General features: G+C 39.6%; 1 protein-coding gene across 2 annotated transcripts in view; it reads left to right on the top strand.

Annotated features, from left to right (window-relative positions):
- The window catches only part of FBXL7 (F-box and leucine rich repeat protein 7), a 185,828-nt gene that overhangs the window by 112,029 nt on the left and 46,080 nt on the right, over positions 1-27,719 (top strand). Inside the window, exon 1 of one of the 2 annotated variants that reach the window (XM_061346714.1) lies at positions 4,775-4,929. The exons of the other annotated variant lie outside the window; for it this stretch is intronic. The gene's annotated coding sequence lies outside the window, so the exon portion shown is untranslated. Of the gene's footprint in view, positions 1-4,774; positions 4,930-27,719 lie in introns of those variants that run through there. 2 annotated transcript variants of the gene reach the window in all.

Here is a 27,719-nt window from a genome sequence, read left to right as displayed (position 1 = left end):
CAAATATAGTCCTACATGCCAGCAATAAACCAGAATTATAATAGTGAAAAACATGAAGCTTAAACCAGTGTAGAATGGCTTTTTGAAGGGAAGTTTGTAGACGGTCAGTTCTGGAAGTCTATTCTTGGTCCTCAAAGCAATTTTTTGCAGGTGCTGGAAAAGACATTGAGTTTATCTGATGAGTGATGGTTGTTGTTTAAAAAAAGTCACGTGTTAGAAAAGCAGGCGCCACAAAACAAGAAGACTTGACAGTTCCATCTGTAATGTTTTTGCTGGCAAAGTAAGTCAGACATCGTTCCAAGGTCTGTACAACGCATGCAGCAAACCTCTAACACTGGAAAGAACTTTGAGAGTTTAATGTGTTCTGGCTTCATGTTACATAAACAGGGGTCCCCATGGTCCTATATTGATTGGGCTTGTGTTCCACCACTGTTTTTGTGGGTATATGCTAGCCCATAAAATCACATTTTTGTTTTTGCCTGCCAACTCTCTTCTATTGCTTTGTCTATTAGGCTGCAGTGGTAAGTGCTACAGCTGGTGTGCTGGGGGATCCAGCGCAGAAGAGTCAGACCACTAAATTTCAGGCTGATGAGCCTGGGAGAAACCCTTGCAAATTGATAGTGCGATTAAATATGTGTCTTGAATTGTTAGAATTACTTTATGCTATTTTGAGAATGACTGTGTATTCCCTGGTATCAGCAGAGGCTAACATGACAAGCACTACAAATACTTTGCAGCACATCTCTAGCAGCTATAGCCTAATAAAATAACTCCTGTTTGTAACCCAAGGGTAGTCAGATGGAGAGAAAACCCTGAAGTGAAAGATCACGTTTAGGATACTTCAGTTATTTCATCTGTTCCCTCTCTTAGCCTTCATCTTTTGTTTTTTTGGTAAAACTTTTTATCATCCTTGCATGTGAGTGTGGAACATGAAGTTTTAGTGAAATTAGAAAGCCTTCCTAGCTTTCTTGACTGAATTTTTTGCTACACTGTAGGATTTAGGAAATCATCAAACTTCTAGGAATCTGGGATTTTTTCCTTTAGCAGGCAGCAGTTTAAATTAATAATCCTTGTACAAAGGAGACTGCAGCTTCCATTGTCAGGTTTTATAGTTACGTGGTGTGTTTAGACTTCATTAATATACTGACTTAAAATAAGGATGTCCAACATCTGTGTGGTAAAGGACTCTGCAAACTGGCATCCTTAAACTCAGGATTTAGTTTGTGACCTTCTGCTTCCTGTCATGTAAATCTCTACAGCTACATCTTTCTGATAGCAACAGACTCTTAGTAGGACCTGTTGTGATACAACAAGGGACAATGGTTTTAATCTAAACCATTCAGACTAGATATGAGGAAGAAATTATTTACAACTAGCATGGTGAAGCACTGTAACAGGTTGCACAGAGAAGTGATAGATGCCCCATCCCTGGGGACATTCAAGGTCAGGTTGTACGAGCCTCTGAGCAACATGATCTAGTGGAAGATGTCTCTGCTCATTGCAGGGGGCTTGGACTAGATGACTTGTAAAGGCCTTCCAACCCAAACCATTCTATGATGTCTAGAAAGGCAGTGTAAAACTTTTGCTTAGTTTTTTACTGTTTTGCAGTGCTTCTTTGACACACAGTTGAATTTTCTTCCCTATTTCCCTTCTGAACACTGCAGCTGCAGTTCTACTGTGATGTGTCGTGCCTTAGCTGTGTTTGCAGCAGTTTCCACTAGCTTGTGCCGGCCTTTATAGTTAGTTTGATAATGAGGATTGGGCTACACTTTGTATAGTAGGGTTTAAATTTAGTAAGGAGTGACAGGGTGAGGAAAAGGAGAGTTTTTTTATTAAACTTTCTTGACTGTCACCAGTGTCTATGAGAGCAAGCTACTGATAACTAGTTTTACTGTCAAAGTAATGAGAATAAATGTTAATGAGCTTATTTTTCCTAGGTAATGAAGACATTCTCTTGCTTTCAGCTGTTGTTGATACATAAGTTGTTATGGCTAGCATGCTTATTTCTCTGTAGTATTCCCATGCCAGTCTCATTAGGACTTTATTCCAAAATAATACATTATCTGCTATGCTCTTTGCAAATGCACCTGTCAGCAAGTATTACTTTTTCCCTATCTGCAGCTTCTGTCCTTATGATCCCATATTTTTCGACAGTTTTCACAGTGGTCCCATGTGCTGTGCAATGTGGAGGTAATGGTGACTTGACAGGACTGGACTGTATTCAGCTTGCTATTCTGCCACAAGTTAAGCAAAGATTCATGAGGGTTGTTTGTGTGGAAGTTATGAACAGCACATCTTAGCACTGTGTATCATACCATTCTATGAGGTCAAATCTTTCTTAAACATCCCCTGTCTTTTAAGGAAAAGGGATTTTATTGACTTCACTGTGAAATTAGTGCAATCGTAAAGTTGCTCTAGAGTGAGACAATGCCCATGCAAAGTCGAACCAAGAAAATATCATCTAAGTGCAAAAGGCAGCTGCTGGATCTTGGGGCCTATTGGTAAAACACTTGCTTAAGCAAACTGTAGTAGAAACATAAATGTTGGAATACTTAAAATTTAAACTAGTGGCAAACTTATTGGGGTCCCTGTTGGTGTAAGTGCTATGTAATACAAGCGATAATGCTCTCCCAAACAGTTTTTAATTCATATGGGAAAGGTAAAGCTGAGGCAAGGAAAAACCAAAACATCCACAGTTAAACCTCCATGGCATTTAGTTTTCTTAATGATTAGCACAGCCTCTGTAAAGATCCTGTCTTTCGGTTGTCAGTTTCCTTGTAGGAATTCCTGCTGCTTCCTGCGTTTATTTGCCAGATCTTGGATGACTTTACATATGATAGCATGGGGATGCTGAACAAGATAGGCCTCCACGTGAAACAGGCAGTATTAAGATCTCAGACATATTCAGTCCTGGGAGGTTTTAGGTGTCATTTCTACTTTCAGTTTACATAACTATGGCAGATTAAGGTTTCTTTTAATCCCTGTTGAAATACTGTAAAATAATTTTTAACTTATAATTTTACTGGAAAACAACTTTTAAGAGTTGTATTAATTTTGGACACTTCATTCACCTAAAATTCTCTTTGGACTTATTTTACATGTAGTCTTAACATACCTTCTTTTGTTTTTCATATGCATCCCGTAGCTGATGTCTAAGGTGGGGTAGCTAATGTCCACCACAATGGTGTGAATTTGTCATCTGTACATTGCCTAGAAAATAACAATGTTAAATTTGAGAATCATAATTTCCTTAATTATCATCCTGATGTATCATTATATTATCATAATACCTGTCATCAGAACACATTACTATATATTTTTATGCAGTATTATATAGTAACTTGAAGTTCATTATTATAGAAAAATATTTTTCTTGAACAATATTTGGAGTCTTTTTTCTGCTATTGTTCAGTTAGTTTTGCTAGGTAGGTTAAGTCTGGTTTTAGTTGAGTAAATGCTCAGCAGGACAACTTCTGTCAGTTTATCATGATCTGAAGCAAATCAGTGGGCTCCTCCTGAATAAGGAGTGTTTATTTTTGTCTCTGTGCTTGGAGGGAGATTTTTGTCTTAAGAACAGAGGTGTGTTAGGCCTGCTTTTAAACTTTGTCTGAATGGAATATATGGTGCTTATCATGATTGGTCACCATGTGCAAACCAGACGATGCCTAAACCGATCATCTCTTCATCTAGAAGTAACAGATGCCCTTTTTGGCAAAGGCTCATAATTGTGGTGAAGAGTTTCACCACTGAGCTTGGTATGTAGTTTATGTTTGCAAAGTGAAGGCATATGGCTTCTAGAAGCACTTTGAAGCCCTGCTGCTGAATTTGGTCAATTAGTTGAAGCGCAGCAAAAAGTTCTCTAAGGTGGGCATCATCTTTATTTTTCCCAAAGTGGGACAATTTGCTCTTATGAATGAACACCACAAAAATTTCCTACTTGCTTGTGGGACTGACCCACTGAAAACAAAACACAAGCACATCATATTATCATTATATCTGCTGGTATGGCTGAGTAAAGCAGCTAACTGAAGTCCTTTGATGCTAGAGAGAACAGGCACAGATGTAAACCAGCTGAAAATCTGCAGAGTGACTACTGTTGCTGCACACCCAGAAGGCTCTAGTTCTATTGTACCAGGCAAAATCACTTCTAGAAATGTCTTTCCATTTCTGGAATGATCTTCTGCCCTGGCTTGTGGAGTAATCTTGTACCTGAGTGTCCTTCACTAAGATTATGACATCTGGAGCTTGGCCTTTGTAGGCCAGCCCTACCTCAGAGGTGCAAAGCAGGGCAGCGTCTGGGTTTTGGAGCTGGGGGAATAAACTGCTCAGTGTCTCAGACCCTCCTTCATTTTCAAGGACATAAAGTTAGGATTATTATTACAAGTAAATGGTCCAGCCCTAGGTCAGTGTTCTCATTTCTCCTAAGAATGGCCAGAATAATTAATCATTTAAGCAGTCAAAAATGACAGCAGTTATTTGATGGAGGAAATCACACAAGGAAAGAAAAATTGGCAAGAGGTTGTGGGAATGCTGAAGTGGCCTTCTGCATTGTTGGAAGTGACAATTTTGTTCATTGTTTCCCTTGGACCGTCCTTTATCTTCTCACTAGTCAGCTGGATAGCTTTGTGCCTGCTGTGTTTCGGAAAGGTTGGGACACAGGGCTGCACGATGATCACACAATTGTGCATGGAGCTTCGGCTCCTGTATTCTTGCCATAGAACAAAAAGGCTATTGTTTCCAGCCTAATAATAAAGCAGGAAAAAAAACACAAAGGTCTTTCCTCTAGATAGAAGGCTGGCTTAGCAGCAGGCGGGAAAGAGCTAGCAAGGAATTTATCTGCTGGAAATGACTTCTCCAGTTTGCATTTTCATTTCATCTAGTTTTACCGATGGCTGGAGAAGATACTAGTACAACTGCAAAAAAAATCAGGTAGGACAGATTTCCGACTGTGAGATGATGATATGAGTAGTCTAGCACTGGAAGTTGGGGTGAAAGGGGATGAGTTCAGGCTGCGTTACAGGTCAGCTTTTGGAATCATTAAATCCTATTGGAGGAGTAACCATGCCCGTGTGTACGTGCATTCCCCTGCCAGATTAAGGGGAATCTAGACACCTGTTAGGAACAGCATATATCAGTAAGAACATACTTAACAACTTGCCAAAGTGGAATAAATAGTAAACATTAGTCCTTTCTGAGAGGCAGGTTCTGCTGAAGTAAACTGGGACATGAAGTCCCTTTCAGGAAAATCCACTCCTGAAAGTTATTGATGGAACAAAATAGTTTGACTGTCAAACCTAATTTCTAGGGGTTAGCACAACCCTGAAAAAGGTGGCTTGGTAGGTTTAGGAAATAAGGGTGACTTTGTTTTTCTTTTAAATGCTATCAAACGTACTGGATATTGCAAATGGTCTTGCATTGCCGAGCAAGCTAGAAACATGTGTTTTTCCCTTGTTGATGTCTCCAACAGAAAAATAGACAATATTCATGCTGATGCTAGGTAAATAAGCAACATATCCTCAAGGCTCAGAAATGCTACTTAAATGGGGCCAGTGTTATAATGGCATAATAATAAAGAAATACAGCTTTCTAGAGGAAAACCTGGAAAATGGATATGCTTCATTATACACAATGGTGATGTTGATAATACTTCACTAGAAGCACTTTATTAAGACCATAACTAGTTTTGCCTATCATATGTAACAAAGTTTTACCACACTCTTTGTTGAAGTATCACAAACCGTTCCTGCCAGTGCAAAGAAAGAAAGTGTTTGGCTATTTAAACAGTACCTACAGACTGCCTTTTGGCAGCAGTGTTTTATAGGAGCTGCAGCTGATCAGTGTTATGCCTTGAAATAAGATTAATATTGTTTGAAATGCCCACTACACTAAAAATTTGTTAGCTTTTTAAAAAGTAAAATCTTTCAGAATAGTTTTTCCAGTGTTCCTTCTTTCTTTTCCCCGTATGTCAGTTTAGGTAATGAAGCTCTCCATAGATTTTGGAGAAGTGGTTTTGGATGCCCTAATCTCTACATGTTGCCTTACCTGAATATTCCTGCCAAATGTAGTAGAGCTAGAGGGGTTTTAGGTAATTGGTAGCACACTCCAGCTGAGGTAAACAAAGTAGCCAAGACAGGGAGAAAGTTCAGGCTGAAATTTATATTCAAACACTATAAACAGAAAAGTTGGACCCATTCTAGGAAGTAGTTGGAAAGCCATCTGCAAAAGGAATTTGAGGTAGATATTCACAAAACTGCCCTTGAGATAGTGAAATGAGAAAAGGAAAGGTTTTCTGAAAGTGTATCAAAAGGAAGAGTAGGGCTTTTCTTCTGGAAGGAACCAAAATTGATTCTCAGCTTGCTGAGGTGTCAACTCCAGTCCAGCTGGAGAGCAACAAGCACTCTACAGACAAATGGAGGGTACGGTGGCTGGCTTACTGCAACCTGCTTCCCAGGCTGCTACAGAGTCCTTGTCTGTCCCTCTTGGAATGTGATAAGCCAAGTGATGACAGATACATGTTGATGCTGCTTTCTGGAAGTAGAAGTCATGAGGTATCGATTTACTTCCCTCCATAGGTAGGAGGCCAAGTTGTCTGATATCTTCATATGATTGCTGCTGCTTCAATGGACTGCTGGGCAGGTTTCTGCAGAAGAACAGTAATTTCTGGCATCACTTCCACCCTTACCTGTAGAGTGACTGGTCTGTGCCATTAGCCCTGATGACTCCTCAGGAGAGGCCAAGTCAGTTTCTGAGTAGGATTTCTGTTTTGATTTGTTTTTTATATTTTTTGACAACTGACTAGACTGAGCAGCATAGTTGGAAAGAATAGTTGCTTGGATTGACTTAAGCTGCTTTACAGCAAAGATTTTAATTCCAACTCTATTAATTCTGACAAAGGCAAGATGCTAATCTTTTGTCCTGCCTAGTGCTTTCAAATTAGATGTGGACTAATGACCCTTGTCTGTTGGCTGAACTGGCCTTTAGTTTCCTTTGAGAGTGGTTTTCAGGAGTTCTTACAGTTTGTAACAGAACAAGCAGCTCATGAATGCTGATCTGCTCTTCTGCCCCTAAAAGACAGTTTTCCCCTATTGTGCTTTTACACCAGCAGGGTTTCTAACAGGTTCAACATGGTTTAGCTGACTAAAGAAGGTACCTGTCTTTTTTTGCTTTGTTTGTCTTAATGGGAAACTTCATCTGCTTTCACTTGAACTTGAATATAAACATAGGCAGGTACAGGGCAGTATTTTGTCCTCCTCAAGCTGGCAGTAACTCCTGCTATTTTTACCTTACATCACCTTTGAGTATTTATAGTTGGTCCAGTACAAGTGGACCACATAGAATCAAACACTTAAACTAAGAGTTCATAGCTTGTAAAATGATAATCAAAGCAAGCCAGTGAACTAGAAAGACTGCTAGATTTGAAGCTTCCTTTTTAACACGCTTTAAGTATTGCTGTGGAAATCTACAGTTTGGACTGGTTAGTATTACGCTGTGCGAAACCATATCATTTTCTTTCTACTCTTCACACAGTAACTGTTTTGATAAATTATTGTGTGATCAAAAGCCCTGGAGTTGAATATTATTGACTGAAACCCTGTGGGCTTTCTGTATGCGTGTAACAAACATATTTATCTGTATGTAATATTCAATAGTTAGGCAGGCAGTTGTTCCACAGTGAGAAAGGAAAGCAAGCAGTTGAATAAAAGCCCTGCTGTCATTTGGCAGTGCTATTGTGAGCAAAACCTATAGTTATGTTAGACACCACTAATGTTTGGTATGTTACTGGCAAACTACTCATTTTATTTGTGATGGCAGATCCCCAAGTGTCTGGATGCTGCAGCACACAGCCGTAGATGTAGCCAGAATTCACATGCACACGCTTCTGCCTTAAAACACTTTCTCCCTTTTCATAGAGGTACAGTTTAGGATAGGAACTTCTTTTCATCCTGTCATATTCCCTTCCTTGTCCATATTCTAATTCCCTGGCGTTTTGTGTGTGGATAACAGAGTATGAAATCTCTGCATTGTTTTAGTCTAAGTTGAGTACTTTGTTTATATTTTGGGGCCAGGTTAGTTACTTTTTAATATTTTCCCAGCGTCTCTGCTTTTTGGAAAGTTTTAAGAGCCATTAGTGACCCATCTTAGCAGTGGTTTTGTAAAATGTTGACTGCAATTTTATTTTCTTTTTTCTTTTTTTTTGTTTTATTTCTAAGGTCATTGGAGTCATGAAGGTCACACAGCAGCACAGAAAGTTTATAAGTGTTAAAACCCAAATCCTGTAATTGTCTTCATCCTTAGACAGTAGAAAATAAAATCTGGTTAAAAAGAAAAAGAGAAAATAAGCTTTTTCAATTTGTAGCTTTATTTTGTAAGCTATAAACACCAAAGACCCAAATTCTGCTAAACTTCCTGAAATGTGTTAGTACTGAGTGGTGTCTCCTTGCACTCAACTGGAAGTGTATACAGGGGAATGAGTACAAACATCAGCCTGGTCTCCAATCCTAACCTGAAACTTGGCCTAAGAATGGAAAATCACCATTTCTCCAAAATGATTTTACAGGATTTGGGCCTGAGTCAGTCTCCGAGAAATTAGGTGACTCGTTCAGTTTCCACTTTAACCATACAAGCTTGTGCATCTTCACATCTTTGTGACCCTTAAGTCAAACAAAACTGGGCATTTCTGGCTGCTGCTTTTGTGTTGTAATGCAGCTCAGAAAGCAACAAATTTCTGTGAGTGGCAAGCCTGTGAAGGTATATGCTGCCAAGTTCCTCACAGCCTTGGTTTGAGATGCATATGTACACTGGTGATTGAGAAAAATACAAGCTGTCCTGGGATGCTTGTAGGAGAGGAGGGAGTTGCTGCTTTGAGCATGTAACACTTTGCAGCCATGAGATTCATTTTTCATGTCTTTTTGCATTGAAAGTTCTGCTCTAGAAGAGAGAGGAAAACAAATGTACTCAGAAAGCTGTGTTAAAGGAAGAGAGCAAAACAATCTGATTTTCAGTAACCATATGTTGGAGATCATGGAAAGCAGTTGCATATAGAAATTCTTCCCTAGGCACTGCTCCAAAGTTGAATTTAATTCATTTTCTTGACAGTTCATGGAAACTTAGGATGTAGCTTTGCATGACACTGATTTAGTTGCATAGCTATGCTTGAGCAAGGATTTTGCCTTTGTTTTGATCCATAAAGTCAAATCATCCTAATCCAGATAAGTCATGTAAATTGCCCCTTTCTCATCCATGGCATACCCGAACTATGTACACCATTTCAATCTAGAGTATCACACCATTTCAATCTAGAATATCACAATATGTTGTATAAAGCAGCACCCTTCTACAATTTTTTTACCAGTCTTGCACCATTTCTAACTACATAGTTAGAACTATGGCATACTGTCATGTTCCCTAGTTATTCTTCCCCATCTCACTTCATTGTATCTTGGCTATAAAAGGATAAATTCTCTGGGCTAGAGCCTGTGCTTATCTTCTGCACTAAGAAGTAGTGCCATAAAATAACATAAATACCTGAATCAGGAGGGTAGGTATGGGTGAATAGCTTACAGGACAAAGGAAACTTTCAGTAGAAGAATACTTTTTATTTCTTGCTTTGTTTTAGTGGAATCAGAACAAGTTAGGAGCTCTTCTGAAAAAAATGAATGATCTTAATAAGGTATACCTTGATTTCTATAGTTAGGTAGTCATTTTTTGTCTGGGAGGCTGGAGCTGCGCCAGATAATCATTTGTGACTTTTAAGAGTTAGTCCTCTGAAAAGATTTGGAAATTGCTCTGATGAACTTACAGCACATCAAGAGGTACTGCAGGCTCACTGGTGCTGGAGAGGAAGACCCTGACAAATGAGGTTTCCACAGCCAAGAGCTATAGCTTTAACTTGAGTAGCAGAAACTGGTGCTCAAATAGATTAGCAATGCTTTACATAGCTTTATCTTTCATCGGTCCAGGAGAGACTTGTTGCCATATTAACAAATTCTTTTAGGACTTTGTTTTGTTATTTAACACAAGCTTGGCAGAACATCAGACAAAACAATTCTTCTGCTCTCCTTGGGCTATTGTTCTTTCCCTCTAATCTTCACCAAAGTCTATTATAGGATACCACTTCTCTTTTGCAACTTCTGTCAATCGTTTCTAAAATAAAAATACCCAAATACTCAAAAATCCAAACCAAACTAAAACCAAAACACCCTGGCCCCTAGCCTGTCAGATCTCATAATTGTGTGTGCATGGTGCTTTGTTCCAGTGCTGCATTCCCTGTGATTGAATCACCTTTGAATAAGTATGTGGTTTAGTAATCTCCTTTAATTCATAACTATTTCATCCTCGATAACAGTAGAAGTGTGTATTTTATGTGACTGTAATTTGCACTGGTGTGTACATTTACACAGAAAAGCTTTCTGTCGTTTGTCACTGCAGCATCTTTCTGCCAGTGATGCTGGATGTGCACATCCCATTTCTAGACCCACACAGGGTCCTTTTCACACCTCTCATGGCTGGAGACAACACCCTTTCTTCCTTGGCACTCACTACCACTGCAGCTACTTATCTGACTGTGTGAATGAATAGAAATAGAGGAGATGACCCTTAGAGGAAAGAAAACATTAATTAACAGCACTCAGCAGTTTTCAGATGAGGCATAACTTTGCTCCACAGGGAAGAGCATTCCTCACGAACTTCATTATTTATGCAAACTTGTTAAAAGACTTGAGCCTGTGAGATACCTGATGGGAATTGCTGTGGAAGTCATGGGGAGAGTTACAGCAGCCGTTGCTTGCTTGGAGGAGGTATTAAGGATCCTTGTAGATGAGGGAAGGAGATGCTCATGTATTAATTGTCAGTTAAAAATGTTAATGTGTAACAGTTGCATGTTAAATGCATATTTTAAGCAAAGCAGAAGATGGATTAATCTCCCTAATTAGAAATCTGGTATGGGAGGGAGGGGGGAAAGGGTTCTTCTGTTGAGTAGCAGCAAGTTATGCTTTAGCTTAATTTACTATACAAGACTGGTAGTTAAATCTCGCAGATCATAAAAGTGACTGTTAAGGCCAAAGAGTTGGGAGACTTATTATAGATCCTGTATTTTCCTGTGAGAGCAGAAATGTGGTCATATCTTCTTCGGAGCTTGCTAACTTCTACAAAGCTTCTACTTCTACAAAGAGCTTGCTAACTTCTGTTAGCTAAGTGTGCAGTAAATGACTTTATCGACTAGTATAGTTTGAGTGGCAGCTGTCAGCAGGTAGGGTAGAAATAAATGAAGAAACAAAATGTGTTTGTAGTGAAGGATATGAACTTTATGTAGTGTTAGGTGAGTGTGGGAGCGCTTGCCCTCGAGATGACACCAGTAAGAAGAGAAAGTAGGGCTAGATCTAAAACTGATGCTTTTGTGCTTAGCTCCTTTCCCAGGAGGGGATGCTGGTGAGGTCTGCAGAGATTGCTCAGCCTTCTCTCAGGCTTCATAAAGTGTATAATGCATCTGCTTCTAGAGGATCTCTAGTGAGCTTAAGACCTGAGTTCTCTAGGAAGACTGGGCTGGTATTTATGCTCAACCCAGATCTTCCTATAGTGCTGCAAAGGTATAGGGCTTTTCTTTTTTATTTTGTTTTTAAATTCTGTTTTCTTTTTTTTTTTCCTTAAATTCTGAGCAAGAAATTTTTCTGTCAATCAGTATTTTCATGGAAGTTGGGTGATTGCACAGATCATGTTTATAGCAGGCAGTGAGCAGCTAAGCTGCTTGCAAATAGTTCTTTCCACATCTGTCATGGCACAGACTGACAGACATAATGAATTCGAAGTCTTCTGTATAATCCAGTTCCACACAGTTTAAATCCATGCTTTTTAAAAACATTGTGTATTTCAATTTCCCCTCTTCCTGGTTTTCCAATGAGATTTTTTTAACTATGTGTATGCATGTATGTATATTTAAAATAAAAAACTTAATGTACACACATTGTATGTGTTTAATTGCCTATGGTATCAAAATTCATCAGTAAGACTTGTCAGTAATATATTGTGGAACTGGAGACAAGAAAGAGCAGATGTTTTGCACAGAAATGCCTTTTGCCTTCTGGATGGGCTTAACAATAAAAAATTTGGATGCAAAGTTATGGTACTTGATCCTAGAGTTTAATTCAAAGGCATGGCCACAGATAAAGCTGAGCATCCTGATTCAGAGAGCATGTCTGTGTGTTGCTGGACTAGGGTCTTGGTTTTCCATTCCCTTTAATCATTTGAAATTTAATGAGGGAAGATAAAGCACTTAAGTAGCCTAATATTTTCAGAGATGATGTCAAAGACATTATTCTGACTATTGACACTGAGAATGTTTCTGATAAGATTTTATTTTTTTCCCTTTGTAAAATGATGACTTTCTGGAATTAAAACTTTTTAATAGGAATACATGTGTCTGAGGAAGCAGAGGTACCGTCTGTTTTTGCAATGTCCAGAAATTCAGTTGCTAGAAGTATTTGCCTGAGACATGGAAGACATGTACCCAAATCCAATCTCTCATTGAGTAAGGCAAATCCCAGTTTTTGGAAAAACATGTTTGAAGAGATACGTTTTTAACCTAGTGTGAAGTAGAATAATATTCTGTTGACTGGATGGTTTCCTGTGACTTACTCAGTATCCGCAGCAGAAAGAGCCCCTTGCAGGAAAAAAGACACTGCTAAATTCCTCAGCAGAGGCACATTGTGCGTGCTTAACGTTTACTGGGTTTTCAGCAAGGCTGCAGATGTGCAGCTCTGTGGCAGCTGAGTTGAGCCACCACATTCTGTGGTGTGCAAGAGATGCAGCACTACACAGTAAACCTTAACGTGATTTGTTCCAGTGGTGCCACAACTGTAGGGGTGACTGTACCCATTTCACAGATCAGAACGGTGGTTGCTGACTGCTCCAAGATGGTGGACTCTGCAGGGAAAGCTGTCTTCTTGCAGTGTCTTTCTGCTGGTTCATAGCCCTCAGAACCACAAAGACAAATACCTTTCATGTGCTCCTGCTGCTGGAGGCACAGGCCTCTGAAGACTTTCTTTGCAGTTTGAAGCAGTGTTTGCTAAGAGCTTAGGTTCTCAAACTAATGTTGTTTGTACATGGTAGAAATGTATTTCTATAGAAACATCCATTACAGGTAATAATCAAAGTTAATAGCTTTTCATCTATTAAAAATCTTTTTAATAGCATCAGGAAGCTCTCAAGTGTGATGCATATGAGGGGCTGGATTAGAAAATTTAATTTATTGCTGAAGTAGAAGTAGAAGGCTTTGCATTCTAACCAGGTAATTCATAAGCTCCCTCTACCCCCTACAGACATGGTCTGTCAATTTTTGAAGATTAAAAAGTTAGGCATTATTAAATTAGGGTTTTTTCTCAGTTAAGAACCTCTCATACTTGACATTATTACAGTATTACATGTCTCCCAAGTGACATTCAACAACAAATGGAGTAGAGTGGAAGTAGGTTTGTTTGGAACTGAGAGAAGTTCTGCATGTGCAGCAGCCTGCCTTTGGAGAAAAATAAAGCTTCGGCTGTGGGTCTGGACATTAGGATCCCTGTCATACATACTCCCCTGCACTAATTCAGGGTGACAACTATGAAGCTGTCCATCTTTCTGTGCAAGTCTTGACAGACTGTCCTAGAGCTTGCACGTCTGATAAAGCAATTCTAAGCAGTGTAACTCATTCCCTGAGCTGTGGCTTCACTGAGAATATGTGAGGCTTCCTGATTAACTTAGAGCAACACAAAGTCCTGAACTTGTGCCACATGGACTTGTAGTTTGAGGAAAACAAGCCTCTGCTAGGATAAACACAGAGATTTTTTCATAAAGAAGGTTTTTAATGAAATCTTTGATTATACGTTACAATATGAATCAGCAGGTGATCAGCTGCACAACGTTCAACTATTAGCTAGCTACCAATGGTATCCCTGATACTGAGACTAATATCCAAGTTAATAACCTAGATGATGGTATGAAATGTCCTCTCAGCAAGAGTGCTGTTAATACCAAAGTCAGTGGAGTGATTGATAGGCTAAAAGGCAGGGGGGACATCAACTGGCTGGATAAATGGCCTGAGCAGGACCTCACAGTGTTTAGCAAACACAGATGTTGAATCCTGTACCTGGAATAGCCCCATGCAACAGTACAAGCTAGAGGCCAGCTGACTAATAGTCAGCTTTGCATAAAAACACCAGAGGAGAGCTGGTAGACACAGTTGAAATTGAGGCAGCAGTGTGCCCTGGCACTGAAAATATACAACAGCATCGTGGGCTGCATTACCAAAAGCCTGGTCAACAAAGTGAGGGAAATACTAATTTCTCCCCATTTGGCACCTGTGAAGCCATACGTCCTGTGCTGTGTTTGGTTTGAACTCCCCAGTCCAGGAAAGACACTGGCCTAGTAAGGTGGGCTGACCTCAATGTGTGATGTCACACTGGCTCTTGGCTCTACCGTTGTTTCCTCAGCAGCAGAACTTAAGTCCTCCTGCCCAACTTCAATGATTGTTTCCAATACTTGTGTAGCACTGACTACCCCAGAAGTACTTTAAGCAGTAGCAAAAGGTATATTCAGTGGCATAGTCATAGAAATAGCGGTTATATAAACATCTTTTGATATTGTCATGCTATTGAAATGGGATTGTGCAAATTCAGCTGATGGTCTAGATAGTTCCTAGGAAGCTTTTAACTTCTTAAACTTGGGTGAAAAAAAGTCTATTATGTTGGTATGTATGTGGCATTAAAGGATAGCCCTAATGTAAAATCTTGATTAGAAACAGAAGTCCTCTGAAAACACTAAAGTTATAATCGATCAAACCTTATTCAAGTTAGATTAGATTTAATGGATAAAGTAAGTAGGCTATTTGCATACAGCTTGCATTCTTGTAGCTAAGCATGCTGAAGCCAGCAGATTTGCTGAAAAGTGAAGTGGTACCATTTTGCTAATGAAGGGGGAAGGGAATGCCTTTTCCAGCAAAACACTGAGTGTACAGACTGTTCAGGAAAAACCTGATATCCTTCATTCTTCTCAGAAGGGATTTGGCACCTTGCTGCTTCTGCTGTTCAATGAGCTCAGTGGCCATGAAATTTGCAGATTTTGAACCTCTAGTAGCCATAGTATGACCCAAGTATGTGTATATGAGGCTCTACAAAATCAGAAGCTACAGAGAGGAAGGTTCTGGCTGAAATTTAATCAAAACCCCAGCTTGTCTTTACCGTTGTTCAGATCTGTAAATTTTCTTGTGAAATGCCTCTCTTAATTATTGAATTTTTTTTTTTTTTTTTCTGATTTGGATGCATTCTTGAGTTTTGGCAAAGAGTACCTGTCACCAGCAACTTATGTGCTTTGACGTTGATTCATTATTCATTGTGTTATCTATCTGGGTGGGTTTCAGGGCAGTGGGGTGAGGTTTTCAATTTGTGTGTGTGTATTGTTTTTGTCTGGCTTGGGTTTTCTGGGGAGCTGGAGTGGGTTTTCTCTAGGTTTTATTCCAAAACTTTCATTCTATCTCATGTCTTAATGCACTACAGTTATATAGTTATGCAAGGAAAGAAGAGAATGAAGGAATTTACCGAATAGACATCTAAACAAACGTTTGAAGACCTTCAAGCAAGACAACTTTTACCCAATCCTTGGCAAAACTGCAGAATTGTAGAGAGGAATGAAATGGCAAAGGAGCAGGAACAGGGCCATAACAGTACTAACAGCAGAGCCGTCATTCAGTTCCCAAGAAGGAGAATCTTTCTATGTACGGCTCTCCAAGTAACACAAAACCATCAACTACTTTTTCAGTCACAGTGATATGACTGAGTGTTATTAAATCTCCAGAGTAAGCTGATTGCATGTACTCAGTTAATCAGTAATTGTTTTGGGTAGGAACAAAACTTAGGGCAGGAAACTTGGAGTCAGATCTGGACTTCCTCTTCCAGAAGAGGAAGATGAGTGTGAACAATCATGTGGGTAGGGTCATTTCTAACGTATTGGGAATGGTTTAACTTTAAACCTGTTTACATTTGACCTATTAGGCTGAAGACATTATTTCTTCATTAGTCTTGGCTTGAGAAGATAAGTTTCTCTGTTTGGAGATTAAATGAACTGGAACAAATGAGACCAAATTGCTTTTTCCAGATGTTTATGGACTGTAATAATGCATGCATGCTGTCTCCTAGAGAACGTCACCTGCATATTTCTTCAGTTGCAGTTTATTTTATCTTAAGGGTTTATTAGCGTCTTGAAAGTGATGGTTTTGTCCTTGTTTTCAGTGTTTTATTTTAAGTGCCAGGGCTCTTAAGCAATATTTTTCAACAGCATTCTGCTTCCAGTAGTCGTCGTGTCCCCCCCCCAGTTTATTCCCATCTCTGAAAAGCCTTGTGGAAGGTTCTGGCAATTTTTAATTCAGTTTCGTGATCAATTCTTCTATCTTAACATTTTGCCCTGTTCATGTCTATTCTGATATCCATCCATTTTGTATCATATCTGTATGTGTGTAGTGGAAAATTCATAGTCACTCTGCCTGTAGAAGGTCCTCCCAGATTGCTGTTGTTGCTCTTTTTAAAGCTATCAATGAGGCAGGAAGCAGGTTCCATAGGAGTGTTAATAAAACATAGAGCCTTTTGCCTTCAGGTTACTGGCTCACGTTCACAACTTGTGTTACAAGCAGAGGGTGATGACTAGTGTCACATGTGTTGCCTGCCATGTTTGTTTGCTATGCTCTCTCCTGTCTGACTTTTAGGAGAAAGATGGCCAGAGTGTGGAGAAAGATAAAGGAGTATTTTGCTTGCTTGGCAAATTGGCATGAGAACTGTGGGAAGAGAGATCTAATATATGTTGGATGACTAAACAATGGACTTATGGCAGAAACACCACTGAGGAATTTCAAGTTAAGCTGTTGTAAGCTGTCCTGTGATTCCTTGCTAAGTTAGATTACCTGAGGCCATGTTTGCTTTACAGATGCTTCTTGGCTGATTTTGTCTTAAACTTTCTTGACTAATTGCTAATATACACTGTATGGAAAGCTGACTTAGGAGAGCTCTCCTGAATTTTCTACTTCAGTAAGAAATCTTGTTACTCCCTTTGCTAATTGGAAACCTAATTGCCCTTTCATTCACCTTACTCTGTAGCATCTTCCTCTGCATGGTGTAAAACCGGGATGAGGATGCAAGTAGAGCAGGTGACAAAGAAGTAAAGCATACTGTTTCAACATGCATTTTCTTCATAAATTGTCTGAAGTTTAACATGCATCAGTTAGCTGCTTCATATAATGCTAATTCTTTTTAAGCTTGCTTATTTGAAGTGCTGAACAGAGTACCTATGAATGACAGGACAGCTTGAATTCCCACTCAGGGACAGTTAATTTCTCTCCCTGTGTGTATGTTTTCTAGAAAAGTTCCATGCCATCATGAATGCATTATGCAACCACCAGTCACGTTTTGGCTGGGGATTGTTTTTTATCCAAGATACCTACAGTGGGTGCATTTTGCTGAATTCTGTTGTTTTCTCTTGCTAATTGTCCTTAAGGCTGTGTAAGTTGGTTGCCTGCAGTTGGGTGTAATGCAAGTTAAAGAGGACACGACTCAGCTGCCAAACTGCACAACCAGCATGAAGGAATAGAAAGAGCTTGCAGATGAGTAACCTCTACTGACTTGGTGAAAACATAGCTTGCTTCTGGCTGTCTCTTTGTTTTTCAGAGTGTTGCAAAAGCCCTGCCAAGGTTGTTTAGCCTGTTCTGTTCCAGATCAACACTGTGTGACTGGTGTTCTCTTGCCAGTGTTATCCAAGTTCAGTTATTGTAGTAGAGAAACATTAGCCATAGAATCGTAAAGCCAGTTGCAAACTCCCTAAAGTTCAGATTTCTTGACTGGGCTTTCAGTTCAGGTCTGCTAATTTGTTAAGGTCTACTTTTGTTTTAGGAAAAAGATTCCCAGAACATATGAAAACACATTACGCTAAGAAATAATGGCTGCAATAAGACTTTTCCACTCGCAAATGAGCATGTTGGCCACTCTTGTCATACACATGGGTTTAAATACAAACCAGTTTTAAGTTGCACTAATTCTCTATATATGAAGTATAATGAAACTTAAGTGAAAACAAAACCCTGCTGCTGTTTGTTTTGTTTGGATATTGGCAAAGTTAGAAGCATGCTTTTTCTTCCTCTTTTCATAACTATTTCAATAAAGTGCAGACAAAATTAACTAAGAATTACTCTGTCTCTCTTTGTAAGTGAAAACAGGCATTGCTGAATGTTCTGTCTATTGTTAAGGTATGCACAGTATTAGCGTAGCGCAGAATATTTTGTTCCTGCTGGGGAACCACTTCTTGCAACCTCATTTTCAGGGAGTTGAACATGGAAGAGTGTGTTTAGGTTTTTCTTTAGGAGAAAGAAATTTACTTTAGAAAGAACAATTAGAGTAACTGCAAGAAGGCTTTGAAGGTAGCATATGCATGGTCTGGTACCTGAGGAACTCCAAAATAAGAGTTTTAGCATCATCCTCCTCCCATTTTTTATCTCTTACCTCCCTCTGTCCTACTGCATCTTTACCTGCAATCACTGTTCCAACCAAAGGGCAAAAATCAGTCTACACTACATACTGACAGAACCTGGGAGCCTATCAAGCAAAGCATGAAAAAACTTCAGGTGTTGAAAATACTTGCTTCACTATTTAGCCAGTTGTATGGTGTCTTTACAATAGTTTTCATTTGTCTTCATACTTTTAATGCCTAATTACTCTGAGCCCTCTGAGCTGTACCCTTTCTACTTTAGCATCATGTTAAAAGTGATGCTTTGCATCACCAGTACCTAAGGTAAGTTTCTTTCAACTTCTTCCAGAGCTGTGGACTGGGAATTGGGGTATGTTGCTTAAACTTTTTGAGGATGAAGCTCTCAGCTAAATGAGAAGCCACTATCTTGAGCTTTAGCTTAATAAGGTATCTTCATATGTATCTCAAGGTGGTGAGCCAGCTCACAAGCTTGAAGAAACTGTCTTAAGCTGTAGACTCTTTCACTACTTCTGATATCTTTTGGATTCCCAGAGTTATTTTTGTCTGACTTTTCCCTGAGTATTTTACTTCTTTACTCATCACCCTTGTGTCTGTCACCCTATGCTTCTGATTCTTTTGAAGTTGCAAGTAAATTTTTCCACAAATGTTTTCTTTTCATTATTGTAGTGAGTAAGAGGATATAAACCCAAGTTATGTTCACTGCAAGTGCAGGAGCCTAGTCTTAAACCAGACGCTGTGCTGGAATGGTGCAATGGAGAATCAGGCCCAAAATAATGATTGATTTTAATTTATTGTAAACATGGGATTTTTTTTTTCCAAGCAGCAATTTTTTTGGATGAAAAGTACCCAGAATATCTGAATTGACTCTAACATTACAGCCATCCAAAACATTCATAATAAAATCCAAACCAGCTCAAACGTACTTGGTTTTTAGTGTTTCATTATAAACCTTTAACTCAGCCAAGGTTAGCAACCCTCTGAAAACCTGGCCAGAACCGTGAGGGAATCTAAGAATGAGAGAATCTAGGTCAGTTTATTCTTTGTGGATGGAAACATGTAAAACTTGACGGTTTTACGTGGTTTCAGCCTTTTAGCCAGGCAAAATTTCTAACTTGCATTAAGCTCCAAGTGAGCAGTACAGCTAAAATGAGTGGCCTGCTTCCTACATTGTACCTTACAAGGTTCTTCCACCTTGCCTGAGCTAATTCAAGTGCCTTGCATTGGGATCTGTGAAGAAGAGGACAGTGCTCATCACTAATCTTCTATGTGGCGCAAAAGATCTCTGTAATTGTAGTCTTTATCTGGCCTTTGGCGGCATTATTTCAGAGCATAAGGCAAACAGGAGACAGAACTAAGGGTATCTTTTCCAAGTGAGGACAATGAGCTGACCTTCACACTGGCAATGCTCTCTTTTGCAGTATGCATCCTTCAGTGTCATGGGATATGAGAGGGGCACACTTCTTGGAGCCATAGATCTGACTATATAAGCAGAGTGAACTAGCCAGGCACATGAGAAAAGGGATTTTCTGTCTCCAGCACAGAGTCTTCCTTTATCCCCAGCCTTGGCATGCTTCTGGTGGGTCTGAGGAAAGAGGGGAATAACGTGCCCAGTATGTATGCTTAGCATGTGATCTGTGGAAAGGTTGCTCCTAGCTGAGTTAGTGGAATGTTTGATGTCATTAAGTCTAAGATTTGGTAGTGTTTCTTGTAGTCTTCATCTTTAAGTGTCAGGAATGCAATAATGGGTAGGTAAATTCATTCCCAGAAGGACTAAACTCAGGTGATATAGGGCCCCTTTAGTGCTGACAGCCTTTTTTTGTTCAAAGGCTAATCAAAGCTGAAACAAGCCTAGTATGGAAAATACAGGTGGGAAGGGTGCTGCCCCCACTTGCCTCATACCTATTTGGTCTTCTGTGTGAATAGGATGTCACAGTGTTTATAAATGCAATGGATACTCCTATGTGGGTACCCAGTGGTTCTCTTCACTGGCCTTCCAGACTCATTATTGTGTGGCTGCCTGTGCAGAGAAAAGATCTTTTGTGTCAAGTTCTTTGTAACAACTGATAAATCTTTTTAATAGCTTCTATTGTAGCTGCACTGTAGCTGGGAGAACTTAGGAAGTTTCACAACAACAAAAATCATGCTTATGAAAGCAGTCTTTCAGTAAGATCTGTACTTGAAACCATTCCATATCATAAATCACCAGGCAATTCAAAATACAATTCAATAGTAGACAACTCAAAGTACCAATTATGTTGAGAATTATTTTGGGTGCTGTGACATTATTAGTGCTAAAGTTGTTTTATTGTCTCGGAGAGCAGAAACCCTCAACAGATATTTTTTTGTTTGTGTGTGTTTGTGCTCAGTTTCTTTGCTTGTTTGGGGTTCTTTTGGTACATTTGAAGCAAGCTCATCTTCAGCGCTTGTGTCAGTAGTAGTCATTTGCAGACTCACAGGACAAAAGGAACATCTGGATAGAAATGCAGAATGTGGAAATGAAGTGTGATTACAAAACATCCTGGGAAAGTAGTTTGTTTTACCAGATGAATATTCTTCATAATGAGAATGGTAGTTTTCTACTTCTCACGAATATTGTGGTGCAGAGAGCGCATCAGAAAAGCAAAGTGTAAGGCATGAAAAGTCACTGAAATTGAGGTTGGTATTTCTGATCTGGTTCTCAGTATTTAAGAGCTTCTGTGAAACCGTAGGAATGAACAGAATAACCTTCTTTCTGTAGGCAAATTATTAAGAGAAGAATATGCTAAATCTGCTTTGATTATTATTTCCAACATGAATCAGCTCTCCACAAAAGTAAATTCTGCTTAGTGACGCTTAAAATTATTTTTACAAGGCCATTTACGTATGATTAGGACTGACGTGTAAAGCAAAAAGTACAAGAAAAAACAGGTGATAGAGGCTAATAGCCATGCACTCCTGTCCTGACCTTACTGTCAGGAAAAGGAACAGAGCTGATTTTCATTCCGACCCTTCAGTAATTTAGTTTTCATTTCTTGTAAGACATTGCTATTTATAGAAGTGAATGCCGGAGCTGTAGTGTGTCGTCTGCCTCCAGGTTGCTCACCCTGTGAAGGTGTGGACAGGGAGTGGACTGTAAAGCTTTCTGAGGTGTGCCAGGCTGCTTTTTACAGAGGTTCCGTGCTCTCCATGCAGCCTGAACAGCAGAATTTCCCTTTGTGCTACAGGAGCCTTCAAGTGTGACTGCTGATGGTCCCCTGTTCAGGGCCTGCAGGCTTGCCTGGTCATGCCCTGTCAGGCATGCACAGCTTTTACATTGCAGGGGACTGAGCAAAAGTACTTTACTTCTGTGCCAGGTGCGCAGCTAGGGGACTGGCTGTTGTGTACGCATCTTGCTTGTCACTGGAAGAGGTTGTGTAGGCTGAAAGCTGAGTAATTCAGCTTAAACAGCGAACTGCTAGTACCACTCCTGAAGGCTGTGAGCATGGGGTGGTGCCCTGAAACTTTGGTGCGAGTTCTGTCTGTGCTGCCTGGCTCATATTATGCATTATAAACACGCTTCTCACCTTCAGGTTCATGTACGAAGAAGTGAATCTGAATTCACATGTGAAGAAACTGAAGCTTTCCATTTGCACTTTAGCTAGTGGTCCTAATTTTCCTGAAATGCCTATAAAAATATCTCACTGGGAGCTCGAGAATGTGTTTTATTTAAACTGCTGTTTTTCACTCCACAGCTTGGTTTTGGTGGGGGAGGGGGTGGTAGTCGCATTCCAGTACTATTGGCTCCCTCTTGTGGCTAACATTACAAAAGTAAATAAAAATACATCAAATAGTTCTAAAATTGGGATAATTTTATTGTGCAGGTTTTAATGCCTATTAGAGAGAGTAATTTTTTCTGTATCAAAAACCTTTCTAAACCTTTCCCCGGATGTCCTTTAAATGTTTAACATGGAGAGGAAGATTATAATAAAAGGCTGCAATTAAATAGTAACAGTTTATTTCAGGTACAGGCAGTCATTTCCTACCCAAATATTATTGTTTGAAGTGTTACATAATACATGAAATAGAGCCTGAAAATACCACTATATGTATGAAGCTAGCAATAACTTTTTTTCCTATACCCCCACTTTCATTCACTCTTGGTAGGAAAGGTCTCTGAGATTACTGGGCATTTATGCTTTTTGCCTTGCTTGATTCTTTTTCTTTTTTTTCTCTGTAGCAACTTATCAGATTTTATTTTATTTTTTCCTAATGTAGATTCTAGAATTTAGGATATTCTGCTTTCTGGTCTCTGCTGTTAAAGGCTTAATTTTTGCAAGTGGCTCTTAGTGACCTGGCATGGTTTTTATTCCTTCACAGGAACATGGGAATCTTTGCTCTTGCTAGCACATGCTCCCAAGGCTGTTCCAAGGCCCTTTTTCACATGTCATTAAGCTACATCATCAGATATTTATTGACTAGATTACACTGCCTTTGTTCTTAAAATGAAGGATTGAAACCACTTTGTTCATGTGGTTTTAGAAACAGCTATCCACATGACTAAAAAACTTGTATGCTTAAAGAAGTTGTTAAATGAAAAGTTACATTGGTTGTTACAGGGCTTTTAACCTTTTTGCTTTACGCCAGTTAAGTTGTATTTAATGTTAAGTATGAAAAGAGCAGATTTTTTCTGTTGTCTTCAGGACTTGTTTAAAATACTGAAGACAAAATATTTAGGAGAACTCTCAACTGGAGTCACTGCATTTAGCATAGTGTAACTGTGGGGTTGATCATGGGGTTGAATTGAAAACATAGGGGTCTTGTTCCTCATTCTTCTAAGATCCAGGGATCATATGTATCTTTCTTAGGGACACTCATTTTACTTTTAGTTTGGAACCTGCCCACTGATGTTCCCTTGTTTTGTTCCACCTGGGTGCCTCTTCTCTTGAGTTCTCCATGCGTTGCTGGTTACATCTGATCCCATCAGTGACAACTACTGACCTGGCTAGCTCTGAAATTTGTTTAAAACACACAGTCTCCTGACACACATTCAAAGCTTGTGGGAGCTACGGAGAAGGAGCATTTACTCCTCTCATGTACCACTGTTCTGTATCAGACGCACCATACTGCTACATGGTTTGAACACCTCCTGTGATGTGTCTGTAGACGCCAACACAAAAACTGTATGGCTCACAACTCAGCAGTGGCATGAACGAAAAAGCATCACCTCAGTTGCTTTAATGCTTCAGGGTTTGCTTCCCTGTCAGCTGAGTTATGGATCCAGCTGAAAATCTTCCATCTTGTTCCAGCTGGCCAGCATACATCTAGAGCAGAACCATAGGTCTGTCAATTGATTGACTTCAGAAACTATTGAATTTCCAGGGGCTGTAGAAGACAACTGGTTAATGATTTGAAAGGATTTTGGATGTGCAGTTATTTGGAAAAGGCCCAGTTGTTTTAACCTCTAGAGCCCATACTCAGAGACGTATTTCAGCTTCTGATAATGCCCAGACATATGGGTGTAAGTGTGAGTAGATGCACTGAGATGAGTAGCAGTACTTAGTGCTGCTGCTTAATGAGCTGTGAGGCCTCCTTATCCTGGCAGGGAGCAAACCACACGTTTCTCTGAAGTGTTGCTCCTACTGGTAGACCTAGTCTCTGTCAGAGAATGAGGCTCCCTTTGGGACCATTGTGCAGCACAAGATGCTAATGCTTCAATTTGGGAAGCAAATGAAAATCAGTTTCTAACAACACTGGAAAATGTATTTTTGACCATGTATGCCACCCACAAAATAGTTTTTGTTTTGAAATATCTTTCTGACTGTTGTTATGTGCTCTAACACATTGTCAAAATCAGGATTAAGCCTGTAAAAAACCTATTCTGACACCTTTCTTTAGAGAATTATTTATACATTCTGTTAAAATAGGAAATGAAGGTGAAGTTTAAACTCTTAAGAATTTCTCTTTATCACACGATTTTCAGAGGTATGGTGTTTCTGTGTTTTACAGTATTTCACAGATCACTAGGCTTGGTGTTTATTCCTGGCTTCTAAGGAAAATCTAGATATACTTATATAGGAAGTAAATTCTGACTCATCACCCAGATTTTTGATTGTGTAATGCTAGCAAGCCATTTAAATGCCAAGCCAAGTTACAAAGTGGGCTTTGTCAGACCTGGGATTAGAATGAATGTTTCTGGCTTTTTGCTGATTATAGCATCAAAGTAAATTCTGAAGCCTTTGACCTTGGTTAATAATTTACTTATGTCAGTAAACTCTTAATGTAGCCATCTGTTGGACAATAATAGGAAAACATCTATTGTGCTTTCTATGTTTTTGTTTTTCATGGTGCAATGTTTTTTTTCTCACATAGCTCAACAGTATCACATACTGCCTTACACTTTGGCACATGCAAGGGCTGTGGTAAAGCAAAGATCTAGGTTTTAACAGCATTTATATATTTATATTATGAGCTGCAATACAAATGTCTTAATTTCATGATTCAGCCTGTATTGTTTTTTCTTTTTTCTTGCTCATTTTTAAAGCTCTTACATCATACTGAAAGTGGTCAATTAAACAACTGCTCCCCCTTTTGCAAACAGACTTGTGCTGTACAGATTTGTTTGATACAAAGCACAGCTTTTGGAGCTATCAGATGCATAATCAGCAGGGGTATGTTTCCCGCAGCTCATTCCTGAGCAGCAAGTTGCCAGATTATTTCATAGCCTTTATTATTATTATTGCTATTATTATTATTATTATTTCTTTTTAGTTTGTATCCTTCAAATTGTCCATTGGATTCTGAATAGGTGAAGTAATTTCCACATACAGATGGTTCATGCCTTCATAAATGGCCTTCTTTTCCCTTCTGGATTCCTACAAATAAATTAACAAATGAAGCTGTAAGCCAGTGACTAGCCAGCAGTATGCTCAGACTCTCTGGTCTTTTCCAGACTTCCCCTGCTTTGCTCTGTTGGTGGTGTTGGGCTGTGCTCCATGTTATGCTGGCGGGGAGCTGGCTTTTCAGGGTTGCTTCTGCCTTTGCAAGATACTGGCAGTGTTTCTTTTTAGGTCTTATAACTGCATGTCTTCAAAGGCAGCCAGGCCTTGCAGGGTGATGGTATCCTCTCTTGTACTTCAGCAAAGAAGGGGTGCCAAGCTGGGTACTTTCCCCAGGTGTCAGGATGAATGCAGATAGAAGATACATCTGGGCAGTCTCATTGGTATGGTTTCTGCCTTGGATGAACCCTGAGTCTCAGGGAAAGTCAGAAGGAGCCTGCAGGCCATCTGAGAATGTGTATGTGGAAAAGCAGAGCCTTTGTCATCTTCGCTTTTCTTCTTTTTTTTCATACCCCTTTCTGCTATAAATAGATTTCAAAATCTTCATTTATCTTCACTGAGTTAGCTTGATGTTTTGGGTACTGTTATTAATAAATCTGTTGGTGTAAAGGAATTCCATGGATTAGATGTTGTGGACCTTTTCAGACCTTGGTCAGGGATAATGTTCTCCTTTTGCACTGTGAACACAGCCAACTCTCCAACATTGGTGACTTCTCTGATTTTTGCCGGTATATTTTATTAAGATCTAACAAGAGACTGATGAGGTACCGTATGATAAGAGCTTCATGTCAGCGGTTGCTGGCCAAAGGGGCAGGAGTTTCTGCATTCATGCTGAGACTTATTTTCTTGTTGAGTTTGAGACAGGTTTCAGCTGTTGATAGTGCTTCTGAGCCATCTCTTATACCTGTGAGTATAATTTCCCCTCCAGTGAGGGCACATTTGAAGCAGGGAATGTTTGGTGTGTCACGGGGCTGAGGGAGGCCAGCACTGTAGCTGTAGCAGCAGGCTGCCCCTTGGGAGCCACTGGATTGCAGACACCTCATCCCTAGGCACATGTTGTAACAAAGTGGGATTGGTCTCCCTGCCAGAGGCCATGGTAAGGTAGTTCATCTGCTGCACACATGTCATGGCATCTTGGGCTGTGGAGGGGGGAGACCTGTTGGTAGGCTGCAATGTGTTTGGAGGAGATCAAACCAGAAGTTCAGGTTCCTTTTCTGTGGGTTAGTCACCAGATGGTGATGTTGCATGGCACTGGGCAATGCAGGGTACAGGAATAGCCAAAGCTCTTCTGATACTCCAGAGCAGCAGCTTTGAAGTCACAGAGGGGAAGGCAGCACTCTGCAAGAGCAGATGAGAGAGAGGATGCACACCAGCTGCAGAGCACATGTGTTGGGGTTGTTTTGGTTCCTGGAACTGAAGGCTCCAGACATTGTTGAGCTCTAATGTGAATGAAATGGTACTCATTCCTTCTCTGTAAAAGTTAGCAAATTAAATGATTTGAAGATATGGGAGATGCCCTCCTTACATGCTAGCTCTTGGCTTAGACAGTTGAATAGCAAGGTAATATATTGCCTTTATTTTCCCTCCATCATTCTTCTTCCATTCTTTGTAGTTACTCAGAGATATTGCTCAAGTGGTTGCAAAGATGATGGCAGAATAATTTTTCTTAAAAAGTTGAAACCGAATTCCAGCATAATGAAAATTATTTCCAGACCTAACTGGTGGTGATTCTAAAAGAAGAAAAACCTCTTTGAAGATGTTGCAAAATATCTTCCAAGTTTCTATGAATTTAGTCATTTTTCAAACCAAAAGAAGCTGTCATGAGTGTATTTTACCTCCTGCATGAACAGAAGCCACAAACCTTTCCTTATTGACAGTATGGGGGTTTTTTAGAACCCTAAAAATCAGCTGAAAAATGGATAGAAGGAATCCACCCCATAAACTGTTCCAGAGCTTCATTGGACTTGATGTTAAAAAGAAAATAATCTTATTTCCAATAAGAATACCTACTGCAATTTCCAAATGTTATACATAATTATACGTTTCATATCCAAAGTTGAGTGGTCCCCTATCAAATCCGCATTTTCCTACTGGGACTTGGAAACTGTTATCCTGGACCTTCTCCTTAAGATAAATATCTTAAGCTGCTTCAATTTCCTAGTTTGGTGAAATGTGTTTTAGTAATTCTTGTGGCTCTGATTGATCTCTCTCAATTTTTTCCACACTACTTATGTTGTGGACAGCAGAACAGTGCGGTACACTGGCAGGGATTGTTGATGCCAATAGAGTCAGTGTCATTTTCCTGCTGCGTGTTCCCTTATCAACATACCAAACCACAACTCTGTCATGGTTACCCATGGAAGATGATAATTTTGGATGATGTGCTTTTTCCACAGAACAGTGGGATTAAAATCTAGTACCTTTTCA

Source organism: Neopsephotus bourkii, unplaced genomic scaffold, assembly GCF_033783945.1.
Source record: "Neopsephotus bourkii isolate Nb327-2 ecotype Australia unplaced genomic scaffold, CSIRO-AGI_Nbou_v1 NB_272, whole genome shotgun sequence".
In the NCBI taxonomy this organism is placed as follows: Eukaryota; Metazoa; Chordata; class Aves; order Psittaciformes; family Psittacidae; genus Neopsephotus; species Neopsephotus bourkii.
The sequence above is the reverse complement of the archived record's forward strand: the minus strand, read 5'-3'. Positions and strand labels throughout refer to the sequence as shown.